The sequence below is a fragment of the Pelodiscus sinensis genome, chromosome 1 (genome assembly GCF_049634645.1).
Source record: "Pelodiscus sinensis isolate JC-2024 chromosome 1, ASM4963464v1, whole genome shotgun sequence".
Taxonomy (NCBI): domain Eukaryota; kingdom Metazoa; phylum Chordata; order Testudines; family Trionychidae; genus Pelodiscus; species Pelodiscus sinensis.
This window is the reverse complement of record NC_134711.1, coordinates 240,804,554-240,819,654: the sequence shown is the minus strand read 5'-3', so window position 1 is coordinate 240,819,654 and position 15,101 is coordinate 240,804,554.

Genomic DNA, 15,101 nt, shown 5'->3' with positions numbered 1-15,101 from the left:
TCCAGGTGCCTTAAGGATATTTTATTTTGTAAAGGCAAATACTATTATTTGTACCTATGGCAGATTGTGCACTGTAAGGCTAAATTTAGAATTGATTCATATAATTTTGGGATTAGTATAATGTTAGCCTAACAGATTTCACATATGGGAAAAGGTGCATCTTTGTTGTGCAAGAATTCTTTGTAAATATTAGTAAAATAGCAGAGAGATGGCTCAGACTTTTTTGGTTTTTTAAAATGCTGCTTATGCATACTCAGAGGTGACAAATGAATGAATAATCATGGAGTTAGCAGCAGCATCCTAGCTTATAAGGGTAAAACAATTGAATTCAGAGATGTGTGAAAACCTTTCCCTGGTTTTTCTCAGACCAGCTTTACTAGTTAAGCAGTAAGAAGGAAGTAGCTGTAATGTCTAGCTGCTGCTAAGTGAATAGTGACGAATCCTGAGGCAATGGTGCAATGTAATGCTCCACAGGAGAGAGTGGTCATTGATTTTAAGGGTTAAATCCTTGGTGGGTGTAAACTGGCAAGTCAGTGGAGTCACAGGGAATTTGAATATGGAGGCTCCCTTGGTCCCTGCTGGAGCAATTTACACCAGCCACGCATTTGACCCTATATGAGGTGGTGTTGCTCTAGTTGTGTCCATAAGGTTCATGAAAAATGGCAACAATATCCAGACAGGCTTAAGCCCATGAAAGGACAGAGCGGTACAACATTCTGTTGTGGAATCCTCACATTGGTGGTTTTTAACTGCTGGTTAGACAAACATCTGTCGGGGATGATCTAGGGTGGGCAAAATGACTCCCCAAGCCACTGGATCCAGCCAACAGGAGCCTCCGCCACACACCCTACCTGCCCCCACACACAGCAACTCTCTGAATGCTTCGAGTCCAGGGAGAGGGCAGAAGAGCCCCCCACCTGCAAATCTTGCAGTGCCCATTGGCCAGGTTCTGGCCAATGGGAGCTGCCATTTGCAGGACAGGAAGCATGAAGTACCCCTACCTACTCAGGGCTTGCAGCAGTCATATCCACACATGGCCCCTGTAGTCAGTACAGGGGCATGAATGGCAGGGACCCTGGCTGAGCAACCAGCGAGGCTGCTGGCCAGTGGCTTCCCCAGGTCATAATCCCCTCCTTCACCCAACCTCCCTCCCAGATTCCACACTTGCTCCTGCACCTTAATCCCTTACCCCAAGGTCCTTTCTATACTCAAACTCCATCCCAGATCCTGCAACTTCCTTTAATATAATCGGAGAGAGCAGCCTTTGACTACTTACCAAATTCTTGGAGTGCCCTTCCCCCCCTCCCCCCCGCAAAAATTATTGCCCACTCCAAATCCATATTGTACTTGGTCCTGCCATGAATACAGGGGACTGCACGGGATAACCACTTGGGATCATTTCCAGATCTAGTTTTCTATGATTCCATGACTTGGATTAAATATATAAAAATACACTGGTGATAATAATCTAATTTACAATATGACTTTATTGTTAGACAAATTCAGAGCAATCTACACAGGACCAAATTATTGTTGCTCTTTGGCATGTGTGAGGGAATGTTACTGAAGTAGGGTTTCTTTTTTCCAGCAGCCAGAATGTTGAGGCTTAACAAATAGTAGTAATAATCAATTAAACTTGGCGTTGGTGCTTACACAATGAAAGCAATTGGAACCATGAAAGGGATACACCTTCTTAGTGACCCTCCCCATTTCTCCCCATGTGATACTTTATTGGCAGACTTAGGAATCACATCCATGCCATGATGTTGTTTAAGCATGGATTTGATGCTCGGTGCCAAAGAACCTCATGAAAAGGTCATGAAGAGGGAATCACATCTGCTCTTTGCTTGAGTAGCAATGTTTAATTGCAAGTTTTGGATTCTGTACAAACAGATCCCTAGACCTACTTCTGAACAAATAAATTTGCATGTGCCATGATGCCACCCTCCTGACAATACAAGATACTCTCACAAAATTAATGTTTATGAAGTGTAGGGAGAAATGAATCATTAGCTTCCCAGGCAAAATTGAAACAACAAAAGCCTGTAAGATTCTCACTGAACTAGAGTTGAAAGCCTCCAAATTGCAACAGGAAATGTTCTGCAACTTTTACACAGGAGCTAAGTCTGCATAAATATTTTGATTAAAAACACACCGCTACCTGTTAAAATTCATTTTGCCTGGGATGACTTTAACTTGACTTGCAGCATCCTGAGTTGCCAACAGTTAACCACTAGGTTGGATACTTAAAATACTCTGAGTTAATCAAAGTAATTGGTAATATATCAAAAGGATGAAAACTTCTCTATAGCTTTTCTGCATTTTGTCATGGCAAGAATGACTCTCTCATTTGTAAGGTGTTACAAAAAAGACTTTAAAAAGAGAAATTGAACAGAACAAACTAATCAAAACTATTTTGCAATTTTAAAATAGATTTGCTAAAATAACTGTCCAGTGCATTGGTGTGTTACACTTTGTTCTGAACTTTATCTATTTTTTCAGATCAAATCTCTGTACTCCAAACTAAAACTTAGTAAGAACAGCTGAATCTTTGCAGTGAATGTGACTAAAGAAATTAAGTTAAATATTTCTGCTGTTGAATTTCTTCTCCCTTGCAACTTGTATAATCACTTACTTACACATGTACAAAGACTGCAAAACAGTGCTCTTTGGTTTGGTAGCACTATGTAATTTATTTGGACAGGTGTAAAACGAATAGCAGACATAAGCATTGACAAATCAGACCCAAAAATTGTAGATGCACCAATATTTTCAGGGTTGTGCTACACAAAATAATTACAATCCAACTGGGTTGATCCCTGTATGGTGAATTTTGCACTTTGCACAGAATGGATGGAGAATTTACCTGATAATCACAGGCAAGGAGCAGAGAGACTGCAATGTGAGCCTCTCTGATGCCTGCTAAAGAAAATCTAAACATGAGGTGATGCACTTGGGAACTAAAGGGAAAAGGTGACATCTGCACCTTTTGTTTAGTATGCATTAGTCAAACTTTGCTGTCTCTTTTATATATGTGCCAAAAGCTGCTTAAGGGAAGAGGGAAAATAACAGATAGGCAAAGGTTTTCAAATTTGAATTTCATTGAAATGTGTGTTTATGCTCAAATTTGAATTTCAAGAAATTTCATAGCACTCTACCCAGTGAGTAATTAGTAAAGGCATTTTATCTTCATGCATTGCTTACTATTCTACAGAATAATCTTATGTTTGACAAGACCAATATATATATTTTCAACAAACCAATTTTTAAATCTAGTGGATGAAATTAACTCAAAGGGCATTCATTCATATATAAAGAAGTTGGGCATGTTTGTAAGAGTGAGAGGGCTTGTCTATACACACGGACACATGGTAAAATTAATTCAAATTAAGTGAAGATGTGAATTTAAAGGGAATGAGTTAAACTGCATGAAACTCCTATGTGTACACTTTTATTTAGAATTAATTCAGATTAAAAGGTAATTCAAATTAATTTTCCTGAATAGCCCTGCATAGGCAAGCCCTTACTCAATAAATATCCTTGATATATCATGCTTAACAGCGTGGCTAACAATAATTCAGGTCCAAAATGATATTTGCATTTTCATATGGTATTACCAGAGTTAGCAAAATCATATTGGACACACTCATCAGGTGTCTGGCTGGTATACAGAACTTTTTCCTGGGTGTCTGGCTGGTGAGTCTTGCCCACATGCTCAGGCTTCAGCTGATTGCCATATTTGGAGTCGGGAAGGAATTTTCCTCCAGGGTAGATTGGCGGAGGCCCTGGAGATTTTTCGCCTTCCTCTGTAGCATGGGGCACAGATCACTTGCTGGAGGATTCTCTGCATCTTGGGGTCCTTAAACCATTTGAGGACTTCAATATCTAAGATATAGGTGAGGATTATTCTAGGAGAGGGTGGGTGAGATTCTGTGGCCTGCACTGTGCAGGGGGTCAGACGAGATGATCATAGTGGTCCCTTCTGACCTTAAAGTCTATGAATATCATCATATCTTTAATAAATTATTTGATGAATTATTTTCATTATTTGTCCAGTGCTTAATGCTACTGATGTTACCAAAGCCCCAAGACTTCTATTTTCTCGTGATTACTGAGTGGGACATAAGCAGGAATTGCTTGAACTGCACAAAACAAAATGAATGTTTCGGTATAGATACAATAGATGCTGTACTTTGTTACAATAATAGGTATTTGATCATAGCATTTCTCAGTCCTTGTGATTGCTAAAGGCCATACTAGCAGATGATAAATCCTTCTTAGTAGATTTGATCGAGTCTTTTTCTTAAGAATGATTCTTGGAGTTTCATTTCTTTCTGTTTTAACCATGTTAGCAAAAGGTTATGAAAAGGCATGCACTTAGTAAATCCATTTGACTTTCCAATATACAATACTGGGATGGAGTTTGTGGGTTTGCTTTGCACAAACAAAAGCACATAATGTGCTTGACTGTCTAAACAGAAAAACAAAATTTCTTTATTTACCAAACCTCATATTCACCAAACAGCATCTTCCACAGCCTTAACTATGCATCCTCATGGAGTACACCAAACAGAAAGAGGGAGAGAGCTTTTACTCCCATTAATTATAATAATTGAGGACAAAATTCCCTGGGTGTTTAAAATAACAGAATACTTCTGGACATCTTGATCCCAGGGTAAAATTTGATTTTTAAGAAAAGGTAAACTCATAACGTTTCTCATAAGTTTACACCTTGTTTCTGCTCATGGAATACCTATAAGTAGATCAGTTTCATCAAGCATTCCTTATTATACAAAAATGTTGGTTGTTTCTGTGTTTTTGCAATGTGTGATATTTAGAATTCCAGCTGTGTTGATTAGTTGACTGTCCCACAAGTCACATGATACTGTACTGTTCTCAGACTGAGCACAAACAAATACACTCAAGTGAAATAGTTGCTACTAACACTTAGGCTACGTCTAGACTGCAAGCCTCTTTCGAAAAAGAGCATCTAGACTGCAAGCAGTACTTTCGAAAAAGCAAGCCACTTTTTCGATAGAGCACCCAGGCAGTCTGGATGCTCTTTTGAAAAAGCCCTGTTCGTATTCAAAAATGCCTTTTTTTCGAAAGAGCACTTTCAAAAAAAGGCGTTCTTCCTTGTGAAATGAGTACTGCCGTCGAAAGAAAAGCCGTGTTCTTTCTATTTAATTTCAAAAGAATGTGGCTGTAGTCTAGACACAAGTGAAGTTTTTTTTGAAAACCTGCAGTCTAGACACAGCCTTTGAGGCTTGATCACAAGAGATGAACACAAGGGGAACAAGCACGGGTGATGTGAATTCATTTATAGAAAATTCAGAAGTCATGTACATTTTTGCTGCATTTTTTTCTCTAAACACACTCACATGTACAAAAGCAAATGTTTAATGTTAAATAGGTACATGAGCCAGGAATTCAGTTTTTACATTTTACACTTGAAAAGTACTTCAAATGATTCTTTTTGTTTGTGGCATTGTATATTTAACATAATGTGTTGATTATAGCTCTATACCAAATAAGATCCGAAAACTCTGAAGGAGTTTTCATAATATTGGCTGCTTCTGTCTTCACTGCTGGAAGTTTCTGGAAAGTCTACTCTCTTTCTGAGCAAGTCTGCATTATAAAAAAGGCCTTATTTTCTAATTACGTAAGCATTATATTTTATTTTTCCTTGGAAGGTGGGTAGGAAATCCCTCCATGTAACAGAACTTTGCTGTGGAGGGGCATGAGAAAGAAGGATAATGAAACAATCCTTTCTCAAGCAACCTGGCCAACAACCCCACACGGCTATGAGAAGGTCTTTCCTCTGGGCAACGCAGACACCATCACAGATGGCTTTGCCATCATGGGCTTCCCCAATTGCAGGGTGAGGGAGGGCATAGATGGCACTTACATCCCCATCCCTGCCCCAGAACACCGTGTCTTGGAATACATCAACAGAAAGGGGTACTTCTCCATGATGCAGCAGGCCCTTGTAGATCACAAGAGATGCTTCACTGAAATCACCCACACTTTCCAAATCTCATGACTGTTCAGAAGTATGCACGCTGACAGTTTTTTCCCTGACCGCATCATCAAAGGTGGACATGACCATGTTCATCCTGGGTGACGCAGCCTTCCCCTTGCTCCCCTGACCCATGAAGCCCTGACCCATGAAGCCCTACACAGGCAGCCTGGACCCCATCAAGGAGCACTTCAATGCCAGGCTGAGCAATGTAGAATAGTAACAGATGTAGCCGTGTTAGTCTAATCTAGCTGAAACAAAAGACAGGACTATGCAGCACTTTAAAGACTAACAAGATGGCTTATTCAGTGATGAGCTTTCCTGGGCCAGACCCACTTCCTCAGATCAAATTGTGGAAGAAAACTGGCATGACCGTATATACCAAAGGGATACAATCAAAAAAAGTGAACACATATTAAAAAGGACAAATCAAATTCAAGAACAGAGGGAGGATATGGGGGGTTAATGTCTGTGAGCTAATGATATTAGAGGTGATAATTGGGGCAGCTATCTTTGTAATGGGTAAGGTAATTGGTATCTTTGAGACCCAGGCATAAAGTGTTAAATTTAAGCATGAATGAATGTCTTTGACATTTTAACACAAGACTTGAAAGAGAAATCTCTGAACTGTCATTCATGCTTAAATTTGACACTTTATGCCTGGGTCTCAACAAAGATGCTAATTACCTTACCCATTATAAAGATAGCTTCCCTAATTATCACCTCCAATATCATTAGCTCACAGACATTAAACCCCCTCCCCCTCCTCCCTCTGTTCTGGAATTTGATTTGTCCTTTTTGTGTTCACTTTTTTTGATTGTATCCCTTTAGTATATACGGTCATGCCAGTTTTCTTCCACAAATTGAGCTGAGGGAGTGGGTCATGAAAGTTCATAACCTAATAAATCATCTTGTTAGTCTTTGAAGTGCTACATTGTCCTGTCTTTTGTTTCAGGCTGAGCACCACCAAGCAGTACTTGAAGTGTGCATTCAGCCATTTAAAGGGGATTTTTCTGGAGTCTCCTCACCCATCTGGACCTCAGCAAGTTCAACATCCCCTTTGTGGTGGCACCCTCTGTCTTCTCCACAACCTTTGCATGACCAAGGACGAGACTCTGTGCCATGGTGAGGAGCAGAGGCTGAATGGCTGGCCAGGGCATATGAACAGCCAGACAGAAGTGCCATACAGAGAGCGCATCAAGGGCCTGTGCTTAGCAGGGAGGCCTTAAGGAAGAGTTTTGTCCAAGTCCAGCTATGAGGCTCTCCCCTGTGCTTCTCCACAAGGAGCCCTTGGGTTCCCCCTGTGTGCCTTTCCTCCCCCACTCCTCCATTCCCCTGCCCTCCCTTTCCACCTGCCACCCCTCCCTGCAGAACAAATAAAAATGCCTTTTTTTGTGAAACAGGATTGTTTATTGGGAGGATATATAACAGGGGTTACAGTGGATGAGATGCTGGATATGAGTCAACAGTGTGCCCTTGTAGCCAAGAAGGCTAATGGCATATTAGGTTGTATTAAGAGGAGCATTGCCAGCAGATCCAGAGATGTCATTATTCCTCTTTATTCGGCTCTGGTAAGGCCACATCTGGAGTATTGTGTCCAGTTCTGGACCCCACTATACAAAAACAATGTGGATGCATTGGAGAGGGTCCAGCAGAGGGCAACCAAAATGATTAGGGGGCTGGAGCATATGCCTATGAGGAGCGGCTGAGGGAGTTGGGTCTGTTTAGTCTGCAGAAGCGAAGAGTGAGGGGGGATTTGATAGCAGCCTTCAGCTTCCTGAAGGAAGGTTCCAAAGAAGATGTAGAAAGGCTGTTCACAGTAGTGACAGATGGCAGAACAAGGAGCAATGGTCTCAAGTTGTTGTGGTGGGAGAGGTCCAGGTTGGATATTAGGAAAAACTATTTCACTAGGAGGGTAGTGAAGCACTGGAATGGGATACCTAGGGAAGTAGTGGAGTCTTCATTGATACAGGTGTTTAAGTCTCGGCTTGACAAAGCCCTGGCTGGGTTAATTTAGTTGGGGTTGGTCCTGCCTAGATTGGACTTGATGACCTTCTGAGATCTTTTCCAGCTCTATGATTCTAGGGGAGGGACTGGGGCAATAACCTGGAATTGGAGATGGTGGAGGAGTGGAGAAAGGGGCTCTGGGATGGAGCTGGGACAGGCACCTGACTGTGGTTTCTCGTGAGGCTTTGGCTGCATGAGCAGTCGAATCACCCCAAGTTCTGGGGCCCCAGTGGTCTTTTAGGGGGCTAGGAGTGGAAGCCATTGGAGAGCGGGGGAGGGAGATGGCTGGTGGCCCACTCCATGGATGAGGCCATGTGCTCCATCACTGAGGTGAGGGAGGAGCACATGGCCTCGTGCTGGTGCGCCAGCTGGTTCCAAGCAGCCTTTCGCAGCTCCTGGTCAGAGGCCTGCTCCTGGTGATCCTCTTCAGCCCCTGGCTGAGGGACTGAAGACAGGCCCTTTGCTCCCACATCAGGTCCCCCCGGGTTCTCTTTCACTTGCAGGTCCTGTGGAGTCATGCAGATGGCTTGCAGCAGGCCCAGCTGTGAAGAAATTTACAAGCGCAGTCATCCCAGGAGACACTGTATGAAGTCTGGTCCTAATCTCTGAGCCGACACTGAAGGTCTTGGTTTAGATGATGGTGATGTGCTTCGAGCAAGGCCATCCATTGCCTAGACAGTGGGCACTTTCCAGCAGTGGCACAGATATCCCAGGGGAGCTTCACTATCCACCCACGTCCTCAGAATAAGCAGGCATGGGAAGGTGCTGGCCAGGTCAGAAGCCTGCAAGCAGGAGGTGGGGGATGGGGCAGTTTGGCTTCCTACTATGTCCTGCACACATGGAGCCCAGCACTACCATCAGCCTGCAGAGAGAGAACTTCTATCCCTGCCTACTATAGTGGGGGACATTAGCGTCTGTGTGTGAGAGCGATAAAGGCCATTTGCTGGAGAGAGAGGTACTGGAGTCTCCTCCTTTTCCAGTCCCTGGCAGGTTCCCATGAACAGGATCAGTCTCCTCCACATCACCGGGCTTGACCAGGAGTGAATGCTGCCCGAGTGCGGGCATGACCCTGTGCCATGTGTGTTTCCATGACTCCAGCCTCTTTAGTGGTGGCTTATCATAGGAAGGTGTCCCACCACAAAGTCCAGAGTAAAGCAGACCTTTTCAAGAACTCTGTGAGAAGGACCAAGAGGTTCCTGTATGAGAGCATGATGGGACTGAGTGCTTCAGATCGATGTGCACAGGCTTTTGTGTGGCCCCCAGGCCAAGTGAGGATTGCACAGCCCCTGGCAGCCGGAGTATGTATAGGGAAAGTTATAGAACTCACCTGAAGTGCTTTCCCCACGATCACCCAAAGCTTAGGAGAAATCCGGGGCGGGGGGACCAGCTCCAGTGGGGGCATGGTCACATGGCCGGCCTCTTCCTCCTCCTCTTCCTCATGCTCCTCCTCCTCATCCACAACCCCACACTCATGGAGGCTGATGCCAGGTGTGTCCTGGCCAGACTCCATGATGATGGAGCAGAAGCTGTGTAGTGCTGTCCTGGGGTGTCTGCTCCCTAGCCTCTTGGTAGTCCTGCCAGAGCTCCTGCACCTCCATGTGAATGTGGCTCAGTTGTGGCCTGTCAGCCAGGCTGGCAGTGATCTGGCTGTACATGCCTGCACTCCTTTTCTTGGTGCGGAGATCCTGGAGGTTGGTGGTCTCCCCCCAGACCTCAATGAGGTCGAGGATCTCCACTCCAGGCCAGAGCTTATTTCTGAATAGGGTGGTGGGGATGGGGAGCTATTACAGTGGCCCAGTAACATCTTAGCTCCCATTGAACCCTAAGATCCAGATGGAGTTTCTGGTGCATCACAAACTGGAGGAGGGGCAAGGACCAGGAGAGTGTGGGGAAGAGGCAGGATGGCTGCGAAGCCCCACGGCCAAGACCCAGAAGCTCATCCCAGTGGCCATAAGGCTTGGTGCACTCCTGTGGGGCTGCATTCCAAGCCTGAAGGAGTGGGGTGCCACAGTCACCTTGCCTCTTTCACCAAATGTCCGCCCTTCCTCAGCTTGCATTCAATCAGTGCTGGCCCCTCTACTGCTGCTGGAGTGGCACCACACAGTGGGTGGCAGTAACGGGCCAGCATTGACCTCTTTTGGTCCAGTAGATTCCCTGATTCAGGACCAGTTAGGCCCCAAGGGTGCCAAACCAGGAACAAACAACCAGTATTATGTATTTCTAGAAGTCTTTATGCTAAAACTAAGTTGTATAACTATGAACCGTACTCTCAGCATGCTTAGAAACTCATGCTAAGATCAGAGTGGAAATGTACTAAACATCTCTAGTCCAGCACCTTCAGGACCTGATGGGTCCCGAACCAGAGTATTTGATGAACCACAGGAGGTCTTTATTGTAGCAAGTGGGTTTCTTTTTACTTTTATTTTGCTGAGGCGAGTAAATGGAACCGTGCTTCCATTGTTGCTTAATAATCATGTATGACTGTACTGACACATCCCATATATGCTTATGCCTAGCCAAGACTTATCAGCTCTCTTCATAGCAAAGTGTTACTGTTGTTACATAATTTTACTTTATTGACACAAGGAAATAAGTAGACAAAGCATAAAAACCATAGTTAAGCTTAGCAGCATTACCACTGCTTACTAAGTCTCTTAGAAGACATTTAGGAGTAGATTAGAGCTAAAAAATAGCACAGAGCACTGAGAGCCAGGACCCGGGGCTGTAAACAAACTTTATGGGACCATGGGAAACTTGGCCACACCAATGATAAATGGACATCTGGCTAACTAAAATCATGCCAGACCAAGGATGTTGCCAGAGCAGAGTGTGCCAGACTGTAGTAGGTAAACTGTATATACTCCCATTCCTTATGCATTACATGTACTGATTACACGGTACTGCTAAATTGAAAAATATGAAATGCTGATACTAATTAATAGTATGACACTCTTGGTTTTCTTCTAAGGACTGAATGGAGAAATGACGTCAGAACTGGCAAAAACAAGCTGTAGCTTCTGTTAACACATGCCAAACCTGAGCAGTGCTAGTTATCTGTTTGATAGATAATTGGTCATTCAAATGTCTTTGTAACCTGAAAAATAATTGGAAACTAGATAAGAGCAGGTGTGTAACATCTTTAACTAAAAAGGTGGAATCTATACCATTTTCTGTCTATTGTAAAGAAAACAAATAGTTGTAATCAATTTGGAACAGAATGAAGATATAAGCTACAAGACTGTTTCCCCAGACAGAGTAAAATATTAACCCCTTTCAGTATTGTGCTCATTTCTCTCTTTCATAACCCAGATCAATCAGGATCATGCGTGTGATGCCTCTCCCAAGCTATATGAAATTGAGTTATGGACATAAATCTGCATAAGTTGAAGATTTTTTTGGACAAAATATCTCATGTAACCTAACAATTTTAATGTCACAGTCTGCTTGATTTGTATATACTATTTTGGTGCACTTTTCACTCATGTATGTAAAATCAGAGATATGGAGTATGGAATCGTTTATGGTTTTAAATGAGCAAATGAAAGCCATCAAGGGTGTTTCCCTCAATATCTGGGTGATCACCTGTAAACAGTCCCTTTAAGTTTAAGTGGTGGTTGGTCTTGGCAGTCATGTGACCCCTCCCCCAATTGGTAGGGTCTGGCCAGGTAATTCTCCATGGAAGAGGAGAATATGAAACAAAGAATTCCCTCCTAAAAAGGGAGACTATTTAAGATGCAAAGTTTTCAGTCATTTTATCTTTGGCTGGCATGTCACCCACAAGAGAAAGAACCAGAGACCCCAGAGAAAAAGGATCTTCCCTGGCTTGCAGCTTCAGCTGAAATGGGAACAGTTTTACGGTAGGTTTGTACTGAGCTTTAAGTGTTAGAACTAGCTATGTGTTTTCTGTTATTTTAAATTTGTAATCTAGTTTGCGCTGCCTGTTTTCACTTGCAACCACTTCAATCCTATTGTTTGTACTTAATAACTTCACTTTTTATTTACTGTCAAGCCCAGTATAAATAATTGTTACCCAGGGGAATAATTAATGTGTATATCCTCCTTTCATTGTTAAATGGAGCTTACCTGATGAATGGTTTATGTGGGGTTCTGATCCCATTTGGGCGTGGGGTTCCTGGAAGCTGAGCCCAAAACTGCATTTTTCTTCTGACCTGAAGAGTTTTGGTGTCTGCATTTCCTGCTCCTCGGAGGGCAGGAAAGAGAAGGCGGTGATCTCAGCTCTGTGCCTTGGCTGGGGAAGACAAGGAGACCTGGCCCAGCAGGACAGGGTGTAGAGAATCCCCAGAGAGCAAAGAGGTGAGTGTCAATCAGAGTTCCCTCTACCATTATATATAAATAAAGCCCCAGAACAAATTAACACATGGTTTCGGGGTTTGTAGAAACATGCATGTTTCAAAGAGCTTGCAAATAAGATTTCATCCTACAAAATAACTAGCATCATACCTAATACTTGCTACTTCTGATTTATAAGAGTCAGAACTCTACCATATAGCAAAGATCTGGCCTTATTATACCAATGTATTAATTAATAAAAATAATCATTAAGCTCCCCTGACTCCACCTCAGCCTATCACTAACTCTCTTCCTCTCCCTCCTCCTCTCCCCTTCCTCCCAGCCACTTATCGCCTTATCTCCCTTGTTTACCTGCTCTGGGAGCTACTCAGTTTCAAACATGGAGCCACTCCATTTAGCTGCTTGCTTAGCAAGATGACTCCCACCGAGCAGCTGAGCACCCTGTATGTGTGGGAACTTTGAACTTCTGAGCAAAGCTCATAAAACAGCTGTGTGATTGTGCAGTTAACAGAGAATTTAGGTGTCAGGGGCTTTATCAGCACTCCAGGAAGCACCCTCATCTTCTGCGATGGTGTTTTCTGTGACCGCACACCATCACAATGAGTATTAGGCCCTTCATGTATAGTTATATGTCCCTTAGGGCACATCTACACTGCACGGCTATTTCAGGATACCTAATTGTATGAGGGTTTAGGGATGGCTCAAAATAGTGTGTTATTTCAAAATTTGTCACTGTGTAGACGTGCCAAATTTCAAAATAAGCTATTTCACAATCAATTTGAAATAATATACGCAATTTGCAAAGCACAAATTGTGATTGTATTTCAAGTTTAGGGTGCTGTGTAGACACACCCTTAGATTTGAAAATCCTAGCTCAGTATAAATACTTGTGTATTGGTTTCATTGAGTGATAATAAATGGCACTGGGTCTTTAAAATAAATGAGGGAAAGAGGAACTCAACAGTGAAGGAAGGGGCAGAGTTTGGGATAGGGCTGCCAGTTTTCTGGGGTTGTCCTAGAGTCTCCAGGAATTAGATTATTCTTAACTTAAAGATTGTCAGTGTGGTGACATCTCCAGGAATTCATCCAAGAGATGTAATCTGGGTGAATAGCGTTAAAATGTATCTTCAAGTTAAAGGATTTTTAGTTCATTTGTATTGCTTCTCTGGAGTAGTTTAATCTGATTTAGATATTTGGTAAAATTACATAGTTATCATCCAGTGCTCAGTCAAGTCCCAGTGCTCAGTCAAGTCTCAGAGATATAAAGGGAGGAAAGAAAGAAGGTATAACATTCTTTATGCTCCTGCTACTGAAAAAGATCTTTGATCTTTCACTGCAGTAAGTGACTCCTACTTGTATGTAATGTTTTATGTAAGTTACTCCTCTTTATAAGGTGTATACAGGCAGTCCCCGAGTTACGCGGATCTGACTTATATCGGATCCGCAGTTACGAATGGGGCTTTTCTCGCCCTGGAGGACAGGAGCGGCGGGATGCCCAGATGCGCCGCGGTCCCGCCGCCCGCATCCTCTGAGGCGAGAAAAGCTGCTCCGTGTCCCCCTGGTCTCCTGGGCTCCGAGGCTTTGCTCCCCGTCTCCCAGGTCTGCTGGGGGGAGTCCCCCCCGCCCCAGAAGACCAGGGAGACACGGAGCAGCTTTTCTCACCCCGGAGGACGCGGGTGGTGGGACAGCCGCGGTGAGTCTGGACTGTCCCGCTGCCCGCGTGCTCCGCGGCTCCCTGGTCTGCTGGGGGGAGCCCCCCCCCCAGCAGACCAGGGAGACGCGGAGCAAAGCCACGGAGGATGCGAGCGGGACCGCGGCGCGTCTCGGTGGTCCCGCCACCCGCGTCTCCCTGGTCTGCTGGGGGGGGCGCAACTAGTGCGCCCCCCCCCCCCCCCCCCAGCAGTCCAGGCTTTTCTCGACGACTATGCCTGAGGTAGAGCAGCTGGGGCGCTGCCGGGTTGGTCCCGCAGCGCCACTCCTCGGCGCTACTGGACCAACCCGGCAGCACCCCAGCTGCTCTGTCCCAGGCGTCCAAATTCAGCCGCTGTTGAAACTGATCAGCGGCTGACTCCAGGAAACCCAGGGCAGAGCAACTCTGCTTCGGGCTTCCTGTAGTCAGCCACTGGTCAGTTTCAGCAGCGGCTGAATCTGGACACCAGTTCTGACTTACATACAAATTCAACTTAAGAACAAACCTACAGTCCCTATCTTGTACATAACCTGGGGACTGCCTATATAGGGATTTGTTTTGTTTTGTTTTTTACCATGGTAGCTTTTGTATCTTGTATTTTCTAATGGGCCTGCTATGGTATTCTTAAATCTTCTATCATTTAAAGGCTGTTGAGCCTTCTTTCTCTTCTCTGGTTATACTGCGGCAATTCACTTATATTTTTTTTTTTTTTAATGCCTTCGGAAGTTTTGCCAGCAGGGTCTACACACAACTCATGTTAAATTGACTCTTACGAGATTTTCAGTTTAGGACAGGATGAGCACTGGAACCTCAGCACTGAATTTGGAGTCTGCAAATTGGGTTGGGAATATTTTGGGGTTTTTTTTAAATGAAATTGCACTTATTTGATGATGGTCTGAAGAATCAAGCCCATTAAGTTATTTTGCAGCATGTTACTGAAACTGGAAGAATAATCTGACACATTTATTTGATAATTATATTCAGCAAAGGATCATTGTCTATTCTGCTTACTGATTGTACTACGCCATCTGTGAGTGAAAAAGTAATAAATAATAATGGATTTCATATGCCATC